This window comes from Pecten maximus, chromosome 1, assembly GCF_902652985.1.
Source record: "Pecten maximus chromosome 1, xPecMax1.1, whole genome shotgun sequence".
Classification (NCBI taxonomy): domain Eukaryota; kingdom Metazoa; phylum Mollusca; class Bivalvia; order Pectinida; family Pectinidae; genus Pecten; species Pecten maximus.
Genome location: NC_047015.1, coordinates 40,651,100 through 40,666,999, shown reverse-complemented (window position 1 = coordinate 40,666,999; position 15,900 = coordinate 40,651,100). Strand labels below are relative to the sequence as shown.

General features: G+C 37.4%; 1 long non-coding RNA gene across 1 annotated transcript; it reads right to left on the bottom strand.

Annotated features, from left to right (window-relative positions):
- Positions 1-13,176: 13,176 nt before the first annotated feature.
- LOC117327251 lies at positions 13,177-15,900 on the bottom strand. The gene is made up of 2 exons (XR_004532604.1): positions 15,838-15,900; positions 13,177-13,411 (listed from the first exon to the last, which is right to left on the bottom strand). It is a non-coding gene; the product is annotated as an uncharacterized LOC117327251 (long non-coding RNA).

Sequence of the window (15,900 nt, the reverse complement as noted above, 5' to 3'; positions counted from 1 at the left end):
TATATAAGCCTCTTTCAAAACAAATTGACCGAATTAAAATACATCATAAAGCTGGTTCGTCCTTCTAGGACTAGTCAGTGATGAAAATGGCCTAAAGTGTTGATCAAAGGACAAAACGACAAAAATACTCGAAATAGGTCGAACGAAATGCCAAATTCTTAATGGGGATGTGCAAATAACTGAAGATTTTCACAAACATTACATCTTCTCTTCGTCTATAGAATGTATTACCTTACACACGGCTGTTTCTGTGAAATTATGAAATATGGATACGTGCAAAAGAACGGCCATAGTTTTCATGTCAAAACGAAGATATATGCATCGTTTATCCTGCCTAAAGCAAGTAAACAAAACCCAGCGATATCTGTCACCAGGTGGCGCTATCCCAATCTTCCCCCATTAGAATATGATAAATGACACCCGAAATGACAATTAGACATGTCAAAATCTCACTTGAGCTACTCTCAGAAAAGAAAACGTATTTCATTGGTGTCCAACTGGGACCCAGCCCAGAAAACATTTCTGTATTAGCCTAGAATTCGAAGATATAGAATTTCACACAGATAAAAGGGATATGTGCACATAATGCTTGTGAAGCCTGACAAAATCACTTATTCCCTTCATTCCACGTAATAAAAAATGGTAAATTTGCGCACGACCCTTTTGAACATGTCAATTTCATTTCCTTTACCAGCTGTGCACAACTTCCGACTACGACTAAGTTACAAAGAAAACCACGAATCATTCACGGAGTTGAAACCTAGCAAGCCGATCATAGAAATATGTTTGAAAAAGGGAAATGATAACGAAGGGATTATGAAGGTTGAATCTGTGAATTATGCATGAACAAACATGCATTATCAAATGAAACAGATAATGTTTTGCACAAGAGACATTATAAAAACTTAATTAGCCTTCAAATCATGAGCGCTTCTTGACAGAAGGAAGTGAAAACCAGTGGATAATTCTCAAAATAATTTGCTGTCAATTTTTTTGAAATTGTATTTCCCGGTTTTGACATTTCTGCAAATAAAAAGAAATCACATTTTCAAGGAAATTTTCGTTAAACAATGACATTTGCATCATTGTCACAGCTATCAAAACGAGCTTAATGATTATCCTGCAATAAGAGTTCACAATACAGCAATGTACACCAAAACTGTAATTACTTCAAAAGTTTTATATCAGCCTTCTTGAAAGAATGACAAAATAACCTTAAGTGCCAACTTCCCATGCAACGATGGACAAGAGTCGTATTGGCCACTGTATTGGTGCAAACGGGTTAAAAATGATTCCTAGTTGTTTGTCCATTTTAGGCCATGTCCTGTGTCTGCTGAGTAAAACCCGTAACTGAAACTGTCTGATGACAGTGACAGCACGTGGACCTCGCGAGATTATGTTACCACCTAACAACTACGAGGTATTCAATGATAACAAACCGATGGAAGCCCCAGAAATATCAGTAAAATCCTGACGGATAAACCCTGGAAAACCGAGCCGGCTCAATTTCATTTTGGATATAAATGGCGACAGATGCTTCTGTTACGTACGAAAACGGAAAAGACAGGAGATCCGCGGGAATTATAGGCAACATTAGCTCTTACGGTTACCATAGCAACAGAGTACATTTGTGAAAATAACCATTATTGGTATTAAATGATTGTTCAATATCAATTCGAAACTTATAAATCTTCCTATTATAATATCACTGATCCATCCGTTTTCTGTAGCACTGTGTCACGCTAGGGTGGGTTATGTGGTGTTATATCATCCGAGCTGATATAACATGATGTCAAGTATTTTCTACCTGAATCCATTGACTATATTGTGCATCGATTGAAATTACGCGGATATTAACAATACACGATCAATTAACTTTGTATCCGTCGACACTGTTACAGGACGTGTTCATTACAACTACCGCCAATGTAATTGGGGGTCTTCATATACTCATATTCATTAGCCAAGGTCTCACAGGAAGTTATTACGCCATGTCTAGCTGTCAAAAACTATGCAACGCCAAATATGATAAAGATACAATGACCAAACGTTAAATTACGGCTCAATCGTCATGTTTTACCTGATATGGATGATTTTGCAGATAATTAAATAAGTATTTATACAATAATCCGATTTTTTATGTTAATGACCGTATCGACTAAACAACAACTGTTCTAAATACATATTGACAACATTAGATGATCTGACCACACGGGAACATTGTACGATGTTTACTTGCCGAAATATAAGCAATTTGATTCCAACCAAACCGCCTGACAGCTTCAGGTCGCCATCTTTGTTGAAATCAAAGCATCTTTCAAACGATCTTGTGATCCAAACTTATAAGATTATAATAGAAACAAAATTTTAATTTTGAAATATTTTAATTAGTTATGCTTAAGGTGAGCGAATCATAGCAAGTATTTACAATGAAACTTTAATTTTGTACTCAATACTGATCACAATATTTTTATTTTGACATTTTTTATTTCTTTCATTTCATTCCCTTTAAAAGATTAAATTATATTGGCAGGAAATGACATTTGATGACGTAACCGGCAGCCCACATGCTATTAGAACGTGACCCGGAAATAATGTTCACCTGTTCCCGATAGAAACATGACGATACTAAAAACAGAAGATTATCGAACATTACCGGATTATCTTCGCACTTGTTGTTGAGACAACAAAGTGCGATAACACAACGGAAGGTAACGCTGATTTAGTTCAGGGCTATTGTATCAAGTAAAAAGAACAGTTATTGCGAAAATAGCAGTATTTGCTTCACCTTGTTGGGCTAGACCTTACTTTTGTTTTACAGTTTACGCACATGGTGACATCATGGTCATATAAATGCTTCTTCTTTTCAACCATAGTCGATCTCAATGCTTACTAGTGGGGTTTTTCTATCAAGAATATTTGTTCTTCTTATGTTCAGTGCATCTTCGTTTAAAATTGACTTTGTCTGATCTGGAATTTGACTACATGTATGCTTGACCACAGGGTCACGTTACTATCATATCCTTTTGCAAACAGTTGGTATGTCTGTGTACCCTATGACTCGAGCTCATAACCTGTCTTTTTACTATATGACTCATAAACTGTCACAGGTTTACTGGTTATTGAGTTATAGGGTAAACAGACATATCAAGTGTGTCACAGGCTAAGTCATAGGTAAACAGACATGTAACAGGAGAAAGAGAAAACGTAAAAGCTAGACTGGGGTTCGAAACCAGGACCCTCCGAATTCAAGACGGACACTCTACCACTGAGCTACATGGTTGCCGATGATCGACCCAATCCAGTTCCGCTACATTCCTCCCTCCTTTTTTCAAGTCTTCGCCCCCAAAGACCACAAGTTCCGATATCCCCTTGCTAAGCTTACTCCCAATGCTTGAAACAAATGCAGTTGCCAGACCGGGGTTCGAACCTGGGACCCTCCGAACTCTAGACGGACACTACTGAGCTATCTGGTCTCCGATGATTGCCCTAATCCAATTCCGCTTCAGACTCATCAAGTGTTTACAAAACAATACAACAATGGTGTGGCCCTGTGCCTGACTGACATTACTTAAGACAATGTGCACAGGGGGTATAGTGTTGTCAATAACATTTTTGCACCCCCCCCCCCCCCCCCCCCCCCCCCAGGGGGAACGGACTACACAATCTTAACAAATATTTGCATTACAGGGGGGGGGGGGGGGGGATGCATGCAAGACTTTTTTAAGGGTCACTCGGGTTAGTACAGACAAAGTTTTTATTGTATTTGGCGGATGTCAGATTAGCACATATTTAATTCAAAATTACATGATCTCATCAATAATTAGTCTCTTTGCTTTTCATTTTAAGGTTACCTGACTCAAACAATTTTCTCCTTGTAGTTTTAATCTAATTGTGACAGTTTGTAATAGAGGATATAATTCCTCTGTGGTGGAAAGGAGGGTCAGAAAGGGCATAATTATAGTCCAAGACAACACCCCTGTTAATTTTTTTTTCTTCCGTATGGCTTACTTGATGATCACAATGTTTTCAAACTTGATCTGGGACATTATTTGGCTGGCCTAATTGTTTAAGAAACTTGGGGCACCCTGCTGGCTCCCAGGGAGGGGGGATGGGGCCCAAAAGGACGATTCTACAATTGAAATGCACATTCTATATCTATAGTTATGGTCCCAAATTATGAATGCTACCTGGTTTGTTTGAATGAATGACCTTAACCTTCATTTGCACACTGGAGCCAGACATGCAAAAACCCTGAAAATCTTCAACTCAATAACCTTGAGGCCAAGGTGAAGTGATACAAAATGTGTTTAAAATGAACGACATCGACGTACATTCAAGGTCACAGCAGTCAAACCTGCTTAAATGTCTAAACACTTTTTTCTCAATATGAAAAATGGTCCAGAGAAGCAGGCGATTCATACAGGCCCATATGGCCTCTTGTTTGGTTGCTGCATAATTCCTCAAGTAATCTTTCAGACTCGGATGTCAAAGGACAAGTCACTATTTCTATCAAATGAAAATCAGCTGCTTCGAACACTACATGTAGCTTCAGATTTGAAAGTCAAATGCTAAGATAATGTAAATATATAAAGAAAAAATAATGCACATATCAATAAAAGACCATGCTTTCCCTAGATGAGAAAGTATTAAATGCTAGCTCACACAATTTTTCATATATTCTTCACGCGGATAGATACGGCAGCATTTTAAATACTTTAATATGTAAATACTTATTACTGGTTAGCTTGTAATATTATTAATAATAATATACACCATCATATTATATAGCGCACTATCTAAATTGCAAACTTACTCTAATGCGTTTCACATAACATAATTATATAACCCCCTTCTTGAATTTGGTCAATGTTTTTGACTTCCCTGTAACAGATGGTAAGCTGTTCCACAAAGTGGGCGCTACCTCTCCAAAGCACCCGTTACCATAAGTCACAGTAAGAGAATTTGGAACGAATAACAAAGATACTGTCTCCGATTGTCGTGATCGTGAATGCTTGTACAGAGTGAGAAGTTCTTGTTAATATTCAAGAGCTGTTTCATTCATTGCCTTGTACGTGTACATCAAAATATCTAACTGTGACCTGAAATGCACAGGTAGCCAATGCAATGAATAAAGCACTGGTGTGATGTGCTCCCTCTTTCGATTGCGGGAAACCAGGCGTGTTGCAGTGTTCTGGACCCTCTGTAGGCGGCTATTAGGTGCATCTGATACACCAAGGAGCACAGAATTACCATAGTCTTATCGAGAAGTAACAAGCAAATGTCTTGCATGTATCTGTGGTGATGAACTACCGGATACACCCAATGTTTCTTACAGCTTGGACTGCCTCAATCATTTGGGTACCAACCTTTAGCTAGAGACTTTAAGTGTGCCGACACTTATGGGAAAAGACTTTCAGCTGTGACCTGATAACCAGGTAGATTTGACGACGACCAATTTCCCCGACTGATTTAGCATAAAGACAGTAGTTTCCCTTGAGGAACCCTAAAGTCTAAGGTTTTGTTGTCCGAAACAGTTAATCCAAAAGCCACGCACTGTCGTCGTTCTTTCAGGTAGGATTGGATCCTGCAAAGTGCATCACCAGTCACCCCATAAGAGTACTCTAGACGCTTCGAAAGTATGACATAATCAATGACGTCAGATCAAGCATGATGAGAACTCTTCTACATTGTTTACCAGTGCGGTAGCTATATCACTGTAGACGCGACGTAGGGCCGCCTCAGTGGACTTTACCGTTCGGTATATTGATTGCAAGTGGTCATGAAGACTGCTTGCATGGCGATAATCCTCTAAACGCTGGAACACAATTTCTCCAAGATCTTGGAAAGGAAGATTTGACACTGGACAGTAATTCTTCCGGCTTTGTTAAATCCAGGCTTTTTCAACAGTGGTCTAACATGAGCCTTCTTGAAAAACAATGGGGCCCTAGACTCAGCTTATGATTTGTTCATGATTGAGGTTATCAAGGGGAGCAGTGCTTCAAGACATTGCTTTAGTAAGACTGTGTGAAGTGGATCCAGTTCACAATATTTCGATTGCGAGTTTGAAGTGATCCTGCGCAACTCATCTCTGGTTGTTGGTGTGAACTTTGTCAAAGGCTCGCAATCGAACTGAATGCCAGTCGCCACGACAGAGATATTGGTGTCAGAAGATGAATTCACAACATCAATCTTTAGTCTGATTGTGTGGATTCTTAATCTAGTCCTTCGCCATTGTTTCTCTGCCTTTCCTCATATCTGTTTTGCATCATGAAGTTGTTCGTTGTACCAAGGAACGTTTGGTCTCACAGTATCCACATTTGTCTTAATAGGGGCATGCTTCTCGATCAAAGCGGCAAGAAAGATGTATATGCTTCGACAAGACAGTCAAGACAGACAGGACGTCAGTGGAGGACTGAAGAAGTATGAATGTCTTTGATGAAATCTAGTACGGAAATTTTCTTTGCACGTTTTGGTTTACAACAGGTAAGTGTGGCATGGTGGCAATATGATCACCAGATGGGTTTCCCTTAGCATCACTCAGACACGGATCTGTCACTAAAACTTCTCCGTGAATAACAGAAGTATGTTCTCTTGTGACAACCACATCCAATGTTTGTCCATGTGTATGGGTAGCTCCCGCCAGATGCTGTATGAGCCCCGGGAATCACGTAACCCGGAGAACGGGAATCTACATTAGCTTTATCATCCAAGTGGAAATCTATGCAACCAGTGCAACACTGTATAGATACACCGGGGAAATAGTTTTAACTAAGAAATAGTTCAAATTCACATAAAATACTTTTATGAAAGGTATTTTTGTTTGTTCTCTTAGTTGGCTAATAACATACCAAAAGTTTGCGAAGCCCCCAATTTTGGTCACTTTGTAATAATAATTACATGATGGTACCATCCAAGGTGTGTCCACTTCAGGATTAAAGGTCACCACTACATTGAAGCGTTGTTGCCGGTTTGGTCAACGTTTAGCGGTCTTTTCCCGTATATATCGTGGAAGGTGTGAATACACAGGTTTTTCCAATCATCGAAAATGAAGACTTTTCAAATTACCTAAAATGTATTCAACTTCCTCGTACATGGGATGACACTTGCATATTGTGCACCCTCCCCCATATACCTAATATTTTTATGATATGTATCTTTACACCGATGTTAGTTTATTTCTCTTCGATTGAACAATATATGCTTCTGCGTGGGGTTTATTTGTTATCAACGAAATACGCTGGCTGTAGGTTGAAAGCCTGTAGCAAGGTCAACTGCCACAAACCGGGAAACATAAAAAAGACATTAAAATTGGTTTAATCTTTATACGGCAGTTCAAATGATAAATTGGTAATGAAAACTAGGATGTTTAATCAATTTTCCAGTTTTATTTAAATGTAGAAACGCCTGGAAAGTGGAATTTTATTTTCTTGAAAAACATCATTGAAAATTCCGTTTTAGCTTTATCTTCTTATGTGTATTGGACACAGAATGTCAGAAATGAAATAAATTGGAACAATATAATGAAGTTTCCATTGAAATTCATTATCAGCTTTTGTTTGACCTTGAATTTATTAGTAAAATACTTGCAGCCAAAGCTCACATTGATTGTAGTTATCGCAACGCGTTCATTTCAGGAATCGTCACACCGGGGGAAGGTATGACTGTCAAAGTAGGTGTTATCAAGCAAAAGTGACTATCTAAAGATAATGTGGACCTGTTTTTTAAGTTTTTGTTTTTGTTTTATTATTATTTATTTATTTACTTATTTCGGAACTTCATCTTTCACACAACAGCCCTAGCTGGTTATAAAACATGGATATCTAGGATGACACCAGGGGAAGAAAACGAGCGAGAAAAATACACGCATGTCACCCTAAATATCCTAGGTATAGCCTAGTGCACCACTAAATCACCATGTCGACATTGTACATATTTAAAATATCTTTTATTGATATAAACAATCACCACGCTCGGGGATAACTCCTTCTCGGCTGATACGGTACTGACAGAGTGTAACGAAGGGAAGTAACTCTGATGCATTAGAATAGGATCATAGGAACAGCTGGTGTACAAATTGTCACATATCATGGGCTTTGCACGAATTCCCAACCCAAGCTGCATGGGCTGAGAATATGTGTATCAAGAGTGGGTAATACACAAGTATATTGAACAAGTGCTTCCAGAATTAATTTGTTTACATTTAACGGGTCGTTAATATCACTTTATCTAATATCAACGACTCATGCCGTAGTATTGAGCCAGATACGACATAAATAATTCGAAAAATAGGTAGATTAGTAGGTAGAAAATTGCCTGTCCATTTCATAGGGGCTAGACAACACTGAAAACCGTGTATTTGTACTCATTCCTTCTAAAGCTCTTAAACGTTCTCAAATTCTTAAACCTTGTTAAGATCGGGAAAATCGAGGTATACAGATGTTACAAGGTTTAAGAATGTTCACTAATGTCATAAAATTTTCAAAATATAATGAATGGTAGCCCGGTCACTGATGGGAAGCAAGTTACTCAAGGCAAATACAGTGATAAGGCGTTTGTGGTGCCGTTAAATTAAACACTAGGTCTGTATTATGTTATGTTTTTTAAGTAATAATTGTATTTCAACTTAAACGGTCAGGCCGCATAAATGGAAAAAAAGGTTCTGACCAATCGTGAAAGTTTCTGCATTTACTTCGGCAAGAGAAGACATATTTTCAACCAATCCCGATATCACACATCATTGTGTTCTGTACTGTATGACGTAGCTTTTTTAAATCGATTAAACGGTTTCACAGGAAATTATATTCGACAAACATCAAAATTTAATGGTGAAATCCTATATACAAAATGTATTGATATTTCGAACAGTTTACAAATCTACTCGCCCGCGGGAACTGAAATTTGATCGTAACAGGCAGATATTAAATGGAGCAAATTCGTAGCAAGTCCGCAATAAAAATCTGAATATATAAATATACTCTATTATAGACTTTAAAAAGCATCGTATTCAGTTTCCTTTACGGTTCGTTTCGTGTAATATAATCTGATTTAGGAATATATAACAACTCTTGTTAGCCATAAAAAAAAAAGAGTGCAGCTTCGTTAAAATCGTGTACAAAGTTTTCTTTAAACAAGTAACTCGTTCATATGACAGCATCTATTGCAAAATACTGGAAAGTTGTAACAATTGTACGAAATATCACTTTAACGCGTAAAAATCTAAGTCGCAATTGTCACTTTGGGGCATGGCGTCATTTTCTGAAATATTTATTGAAATCAAATAAAGGTACATAAATGTATAGCAGAGAAATGAGACATTTGTTATTTGTCGATTACTGATAAAAACACCAGCAAGCTCCCACACAGTTTCTTTTTTAATTTCGTCAAGTAGACACTTATTGCGTGTCCTTATCAGTTTCTGCCACTACTAGTAGGTATGGAGCGAAAAATTCCCTCATCGATTCACTGCTTATCATCCTATCCTAGTAGTAAATTGCGTCATATATTTTCTCCGAAATAGCTCTTTTTATTGACACCATGTTTCAGCTGACAACTCAACGTTTAACGACATTTTGGATTTGTTGGCAATGTAAGCAAAGAAAAGTTGAATTCAGGAAACTAAATGAAATGAAAAGTGTTGGAAATTACTTGTGATTCCGAGTTATTTTGCTTGTGTACAGTATTATATTACACATTACAGAATGAAGCCACGGAAATGGTGAAGTTAGTGCGTTCTAGATCGTCACACATACAGCAACAGCTATAATTAAAAGAGTCGATCTGCGTTGATGTTCATCAACCATATGACTGCCATCTTCAACGGTTCGACCATGGTAGGGCTTGTAGTTTTGTTGAAATAAAAATACAAGAACTTTACACGAATCTCCAACCTCGCGCTTCTCATAAACACAACAGACCGTGTATGCAGGAAATTGTGCTAAGTCCCTGTGCGTCCAATTAAATTTTCCTTACAGGTAAATACCACAGGCGCTTTCATAGAAAATGCGATTTTCAACACAAAAAAATTGATATGACAGTGGTATGTGTAATCTGTTAAGCTCATAACAGATTACACATACCACTGTCATATCAAAAAAAAATGAAAATCATATTTTCTATGCAAGCGCCTGTGGTAAATACTGTCGACAAGTTGGTTGACACGTATCCAATGTTCCCAAACATTCAGCGCTATATGACATCGTTGATACACATAACCCCCAATTATTTTGTTTTAGATGTGATTATCTAGGTAGTACAAGACTTCGAAGGTTCGTACCGTGATCTTTATTATCGAATACCTTATAAGACTACGGTATGTGCTGTCCACCAACAGAGCATCACAGCAGTAGGCGTCAATGTCGTTTGGTCATGGAACAATGAACAGTAGTTTTGGGTTACAGAAGAATTCAGTGGAAACCGTTTCTCGCGTAAAGCAAATCATGAAAGGAATCATTGAGAAATCGTAGAAAATGGAAACATCAACATGCATCTAAACGAATCCTGATCGTAACGTTTGATTCCCCGTCCAAAATGTAATGAGATAGCGGACATGTTTGTTTAACAAGCGAAAATCACCGTGCAGGGAACTCTTGTTTTCTTTGCGGATTAAGCCTATTATAGTTTGCGTCAGAGATTTTCTTGGTTTGAAAATACAGGATGATCGCGTTGGGAGAAAAAATGGGTGCTTGATTCAAACCCCTGTAATCAATTTCATTTTGGCGTGTTTTTATTTAACGTGTTTAAAAAGTGCTATGGAACGACTTGTGAAATCTCGATGTGACATGCTATAATTGTAGCTAGAGCACGTCACGTGCCGACCATCTTTGATCCGGTGACAACAAGCGTCTCCTTGATTAGGATATAATAGGTGAGTAATGACAATGAATGAAAGAGGCGAATCGACCGAAAACTCATCAGCTCGGCCGACCCAGATTTAGTAGGCCGTATTGAATAGATTTTTTTAAGATTATCAGTTGTGATAACGAATTATATAAATAGTTCCACTGAATAAAATAAATTGTTGAGATTGTATGGAAATCGCTTTACAATTAAACTCGTAATAACAAGTCGCTTTACGATTAAACCCGAAATAACAAATTGCTGAATTTGTAAGTCAAAGACTGGGGTAGAAGATGGATACCATTTCATATTAATATGTAATATGTACAATTTGCGATGTCGCCTCATTAAAAAACTATTGCCAAAATCCTTCAATGCTAAAATCAATAGTTATTATGTGTAAACAATATCAAAGAATTAAGTCGTCTAGGCTTTATTTTCAAAGCCAATAGGATCCGATCTGTATCGTACTCCACTTTGTATTTGTTTTACTGTTCTCTGCCAATATTATGTATTGTGTTGTTTATAATATGTACTTATGGGCCTTACGGCCCAGTTAATAAAGAAAATTGAAAATTGATACTCACGGTTGATTGCACTACTCTACGCTACTTAAAATAAGTGATAAGTGTAGCGTAGCGTGGTGCAATCAACCGTGGGTATCCGACGATGATAAGTGTAGCGTAGCGTGGTGCAATCAACCGTGGGTATCCGACGATGATAAGTGTAGCGTAGCGTGGCGCAATCAACCGTGGGTATCCGACGATGATAAGTGTAGCGTAGCGTGGCGCAATCAACCGTGGGTATCCGACGATGATAAGTGTAGCGTAGCGTGGCGCAATCAACCGTGGGTATCCGACGATGATAAGTGTAGCGTAGCGTGGTGCTATCAACCGTGGGTATCCGACGATGATAAGTGTAGTGTAGCGTGGTGCAATCAACCGTGGGTATCCGACGATACTGTTGCAATATGATTTCGGTTACTCGTATATATTTGTTTATGGAATAATATAAAACCAACTTCAATAATAAGACCGCGCTCCCTAGTATGGACCTAAATGCTGAGAGAATTTCTATGTCGTTTTGACTAATGCCGTGTTCTACATGTAGTGGTGCTACATTCTACAGTACAATGGCCATCATTAATCAGGGACAAAGTGCTAACTGAATCAAATTAATCTCGCATTCCTTCAACATCAGTAAATTTCAAAGATACTATATATGACGAGAAATTACTTTAAATTATTGAACATGTACAGATTAGATAAACACATTTCAATTCCAATAGTCAAATATAATGATGGCTCTAATAAACTCACATAAGTTAAATTCTTAAATGCGAAATGCCATTACATTAAACAATAAGCCCGCATAATTCGACCAAATTAATTTTAATCGACTGTATTAAGTATGGACTGTCCTGTGTCTGTTATTTCGTTTGGATCCCAACTGCTCGAGACGGATCTCCCATATATTGTTCATTAAGTTGCAACCAGCTACTACGAAGAAAAAATGACCCTGCCTGTTCATGAGGTGATAAACCCAGCAAATAAAACTTGTAGCATCACCAAGTGTTCTCAACGCAACTTTTAATCCAAGGACAAAGTCGACCCGATTGATATGAGTGCGCTATTATCACGACAATGATCGCTTTTTGAAGGAAGTTTAAATACCGAATTTATCTCTTGAAATCATTGTAGGCGTGCGAGTACCATTTGGATCTTAATCAAATAAAACAATATTACATTTTAGCTTTTTAGAACATAATAACACGGAAACAAGATTTCACATCATACCTCAGATTTGCCCTAAAAGCTGCCATATAAAATCTGTTTGAATACTTGATAACTAACCGCCTTAATCTCCACTATCTGTTATTAACTAGGAACTGTAATTAATGTGTCGGGAGGATTCTGTCTCATTATTCGACCCATTTCAAATGCAACTTCATTTAGTTGCTTTTTATTGGATGGTGGACAGTAGAATAAAAATTGAAACATTTTGTTGTTCATAGTTCAGGATTTTAATTGATGTTGTGTTTTCTAAGTGACAGGGTTTCGAGTTTTGCTTCATTACGTTCAATAATGACACAGGACCCAATATTTTTTTTTCTGATTTTACGTTGTTTTATTTCAATTCCTCCTCAATCGCTACTTCGCTCTTTGATTGTGACGACGGGCAATTCCCCGTTACACTACGGAATAACACGGAGGCAATTCTTGCTGACGTCTAATATCGGAGGAGTATCTGGCAGTGACACAATAAACCATTACAAGAAGATAAAATTGATAGCCATCGTCGTTTTTCTCGCGATTTTTTTTTTTTTTTAATTGTTCCTTTTTTCACATTTTCATCGTCGTTATTTTCAGAAACTTAAGCGCCATCGCCTTCAACTACGTTGCTGCTGTAAATGATCATCTTCATGAGTTTTTCTAACACGAATAGAAAAGTTATTTACTCACTTCACTCTTAAATTGCTGTCATTTTCGCTTTCGTCATCATCATGGCGACGTCGCCCTGTCGTCACATCTTCGCATCGTCGTCATCAACCGTATCGCCGTTGTCGTCCTTCCTACAATCGAACTTTCCAAAATTAACACATTCAAAATCAATACGACCAACTAACACATGCTTCCCCAGCTAAGTTCCTACAGATACCGGGATCTCTTACAGCATGCACTGGTACTGTGAATGAATATTCCGTGCAATATTCTCTGAACATTTACGAAATTGAACCCGCATTTAATCATTTCAGGTGTAATGAAAAACTACCGAAATACCAACTTAACTTGTGCACACTTAAAATGACAAATAATTTCAGATGAACGGGTGGCACAATAAGCTATTTTAAAGAAAATGCTACAACGTTTCAGAGTTTTATTGAGTTACATTTGTCATTCGTCATGTTACCATGTTAACGGTTTCTACATATCTAAAATTAGGTCTCGACACTGCCAGATGACAGAAAGGTGTGTGATCACATAATTGCATTACAAATTACAATCAGTAATTAAATTAGCAGTACTGTATGATGTATGTAGACGGAGTTTTGCAACGAGAAAACAAACGTATCGAACGAGTTCTATTGAATTAATGTTCGCTACAGTTACAATTCTCCCGTACGTCTGTAACGGGCATGCTATCTCTCCTGGAATCCAATAACCATTCCTCGCCCTTTTCCTGGTATCTGTATAAGATGATATGCTGGTTCTGTTCCCTCGTAAGTCTAATTTTAACTACAAATATAAATTTTACTTTACTTGAAGTGCTTTTGAGTTTTTTTAACCAAAGTCAGATGAGCCGGATTTATTGTAAATATTTGTATGCATAGTAGCAACGTTGTCGAGTATTTTCTTTATAGATAGTAGCTTTTGTGATATTTATGGGGCAATCATTCCAAATCGAACCAGATTGTAGATTCATATGCCATATCATAATATAAATTTCTTCTTGACATTAAAGTTATATAATGTAAAAATCGCCAGAGTCTTGTGGAAGGCGCAACCCCTTCCCATATAACATTCCAACGCCTATCCTCTCAACTCTATAGAGATTTATTTTACAGATAATTGCTACTGCATTAAAAAATCAATTGGTAGAAAAAGAGATATACGTAACAGGTATCAGTCTTGGTTAAAAATTAATAAATATAAATATGCTTAATCACAGTTCAAACTTTAAACAACAACAAAAAATCAACTCTAATTCATTTGTAATTGGCATCTATTGTCTTTAATATGGAAAACTAAAAGGTCTGATTCAAAGGAAAGAGCTGAAAGATACGGGTTCAATGACGATACATGATGATTATGATTATGATGTTGCTGATAAGGATGAGTATGATACTAATGACGATGCATGATGATGATGATGATGATGATACATGATGATGATGATGTATGATGATGATGATGATGGCAATGACGATGCATGACAACGACGACGACGACGACGTCGTTCAAATTTGAATTCGTCAAAGAATTCGTCAAGGAATTTGTAAAGAAGAACCCAGTTCCTTATGTGGTTCAAAACCACTTGACGGGCGAGAGTTGCATAAACTTGTGTTTGGTAAGGCAAGAAAGACAACTCTCTTTAAAATTTTGGAATACACACTGAAATTGACCGATTGTCGCTCTTCTAACCCAAAACACAGGCGTCTGTTCTGGTTAGTATGACAAAAAAAAACTATAAGCCCCTATTCCTCCATTTTTCTTTCTTTAAAAGCTTATCAGAACAGACGGCTATGCCCAGAGGGCCTTGGCACAAATGACAGCAGTTCGATAAGTTGGAAAACTCATAAATTGTATCTCTATTTTTTTTCTCTGATGACATTATTCAATGAAGATGTTTTTTCACCATGTTACATATCAAAATAAAAATTCAAAATTTTCCATTCAAACTACTGAACAAATCTGTTTTCGTGCTTGAAAGTGTAAACAAACACAGTAACCAACGAAGAGGAAACGAGCGGGAAAAATGGACATGAATAGCATATTCCTAATACGTCTCAATCATTGGAATAAAATAGTGATATATGCTATGTTTAAGAATAAAGATCTCGTTTTTCAGTAGGCTACATGATCAATTTCTCCCTATTTCAAGATCCAATTTACCTTGTCCCCAGTTTAATGCACTTAACCATTGTATTCACAGTCTGCTACTACGACACGCACAAAGATCTGCTATAGATCTATAATAATGTCTCTTTTGAGATTCTGGTTATGGTTACTGTTAAAATATAATTCATCCTTGCAAGATGTTGTTGTTGTTGTTTCGTTTTATTTACAAGTATGTATCAAGGAAAATATGTACGACAACAGTTCACATTTAACCCCATCACCGGTAGTGAATTGTCGTCAAGACTCCGAGATTTGCACTCTTTTATGCCTTTACAGAATACAGATCTGTATTGGGTATTGTAGTGAATATTAGTATATACTAATGAGTGTGCTGCTAAGCTCCCAAACCGGACAGCACAGTGGTTAATTATATACTCACAGTTACGATGCACGTGCATACGGTTCGGTAGACAGGATGTGAGGCACTTTCCCGCCAATCGAT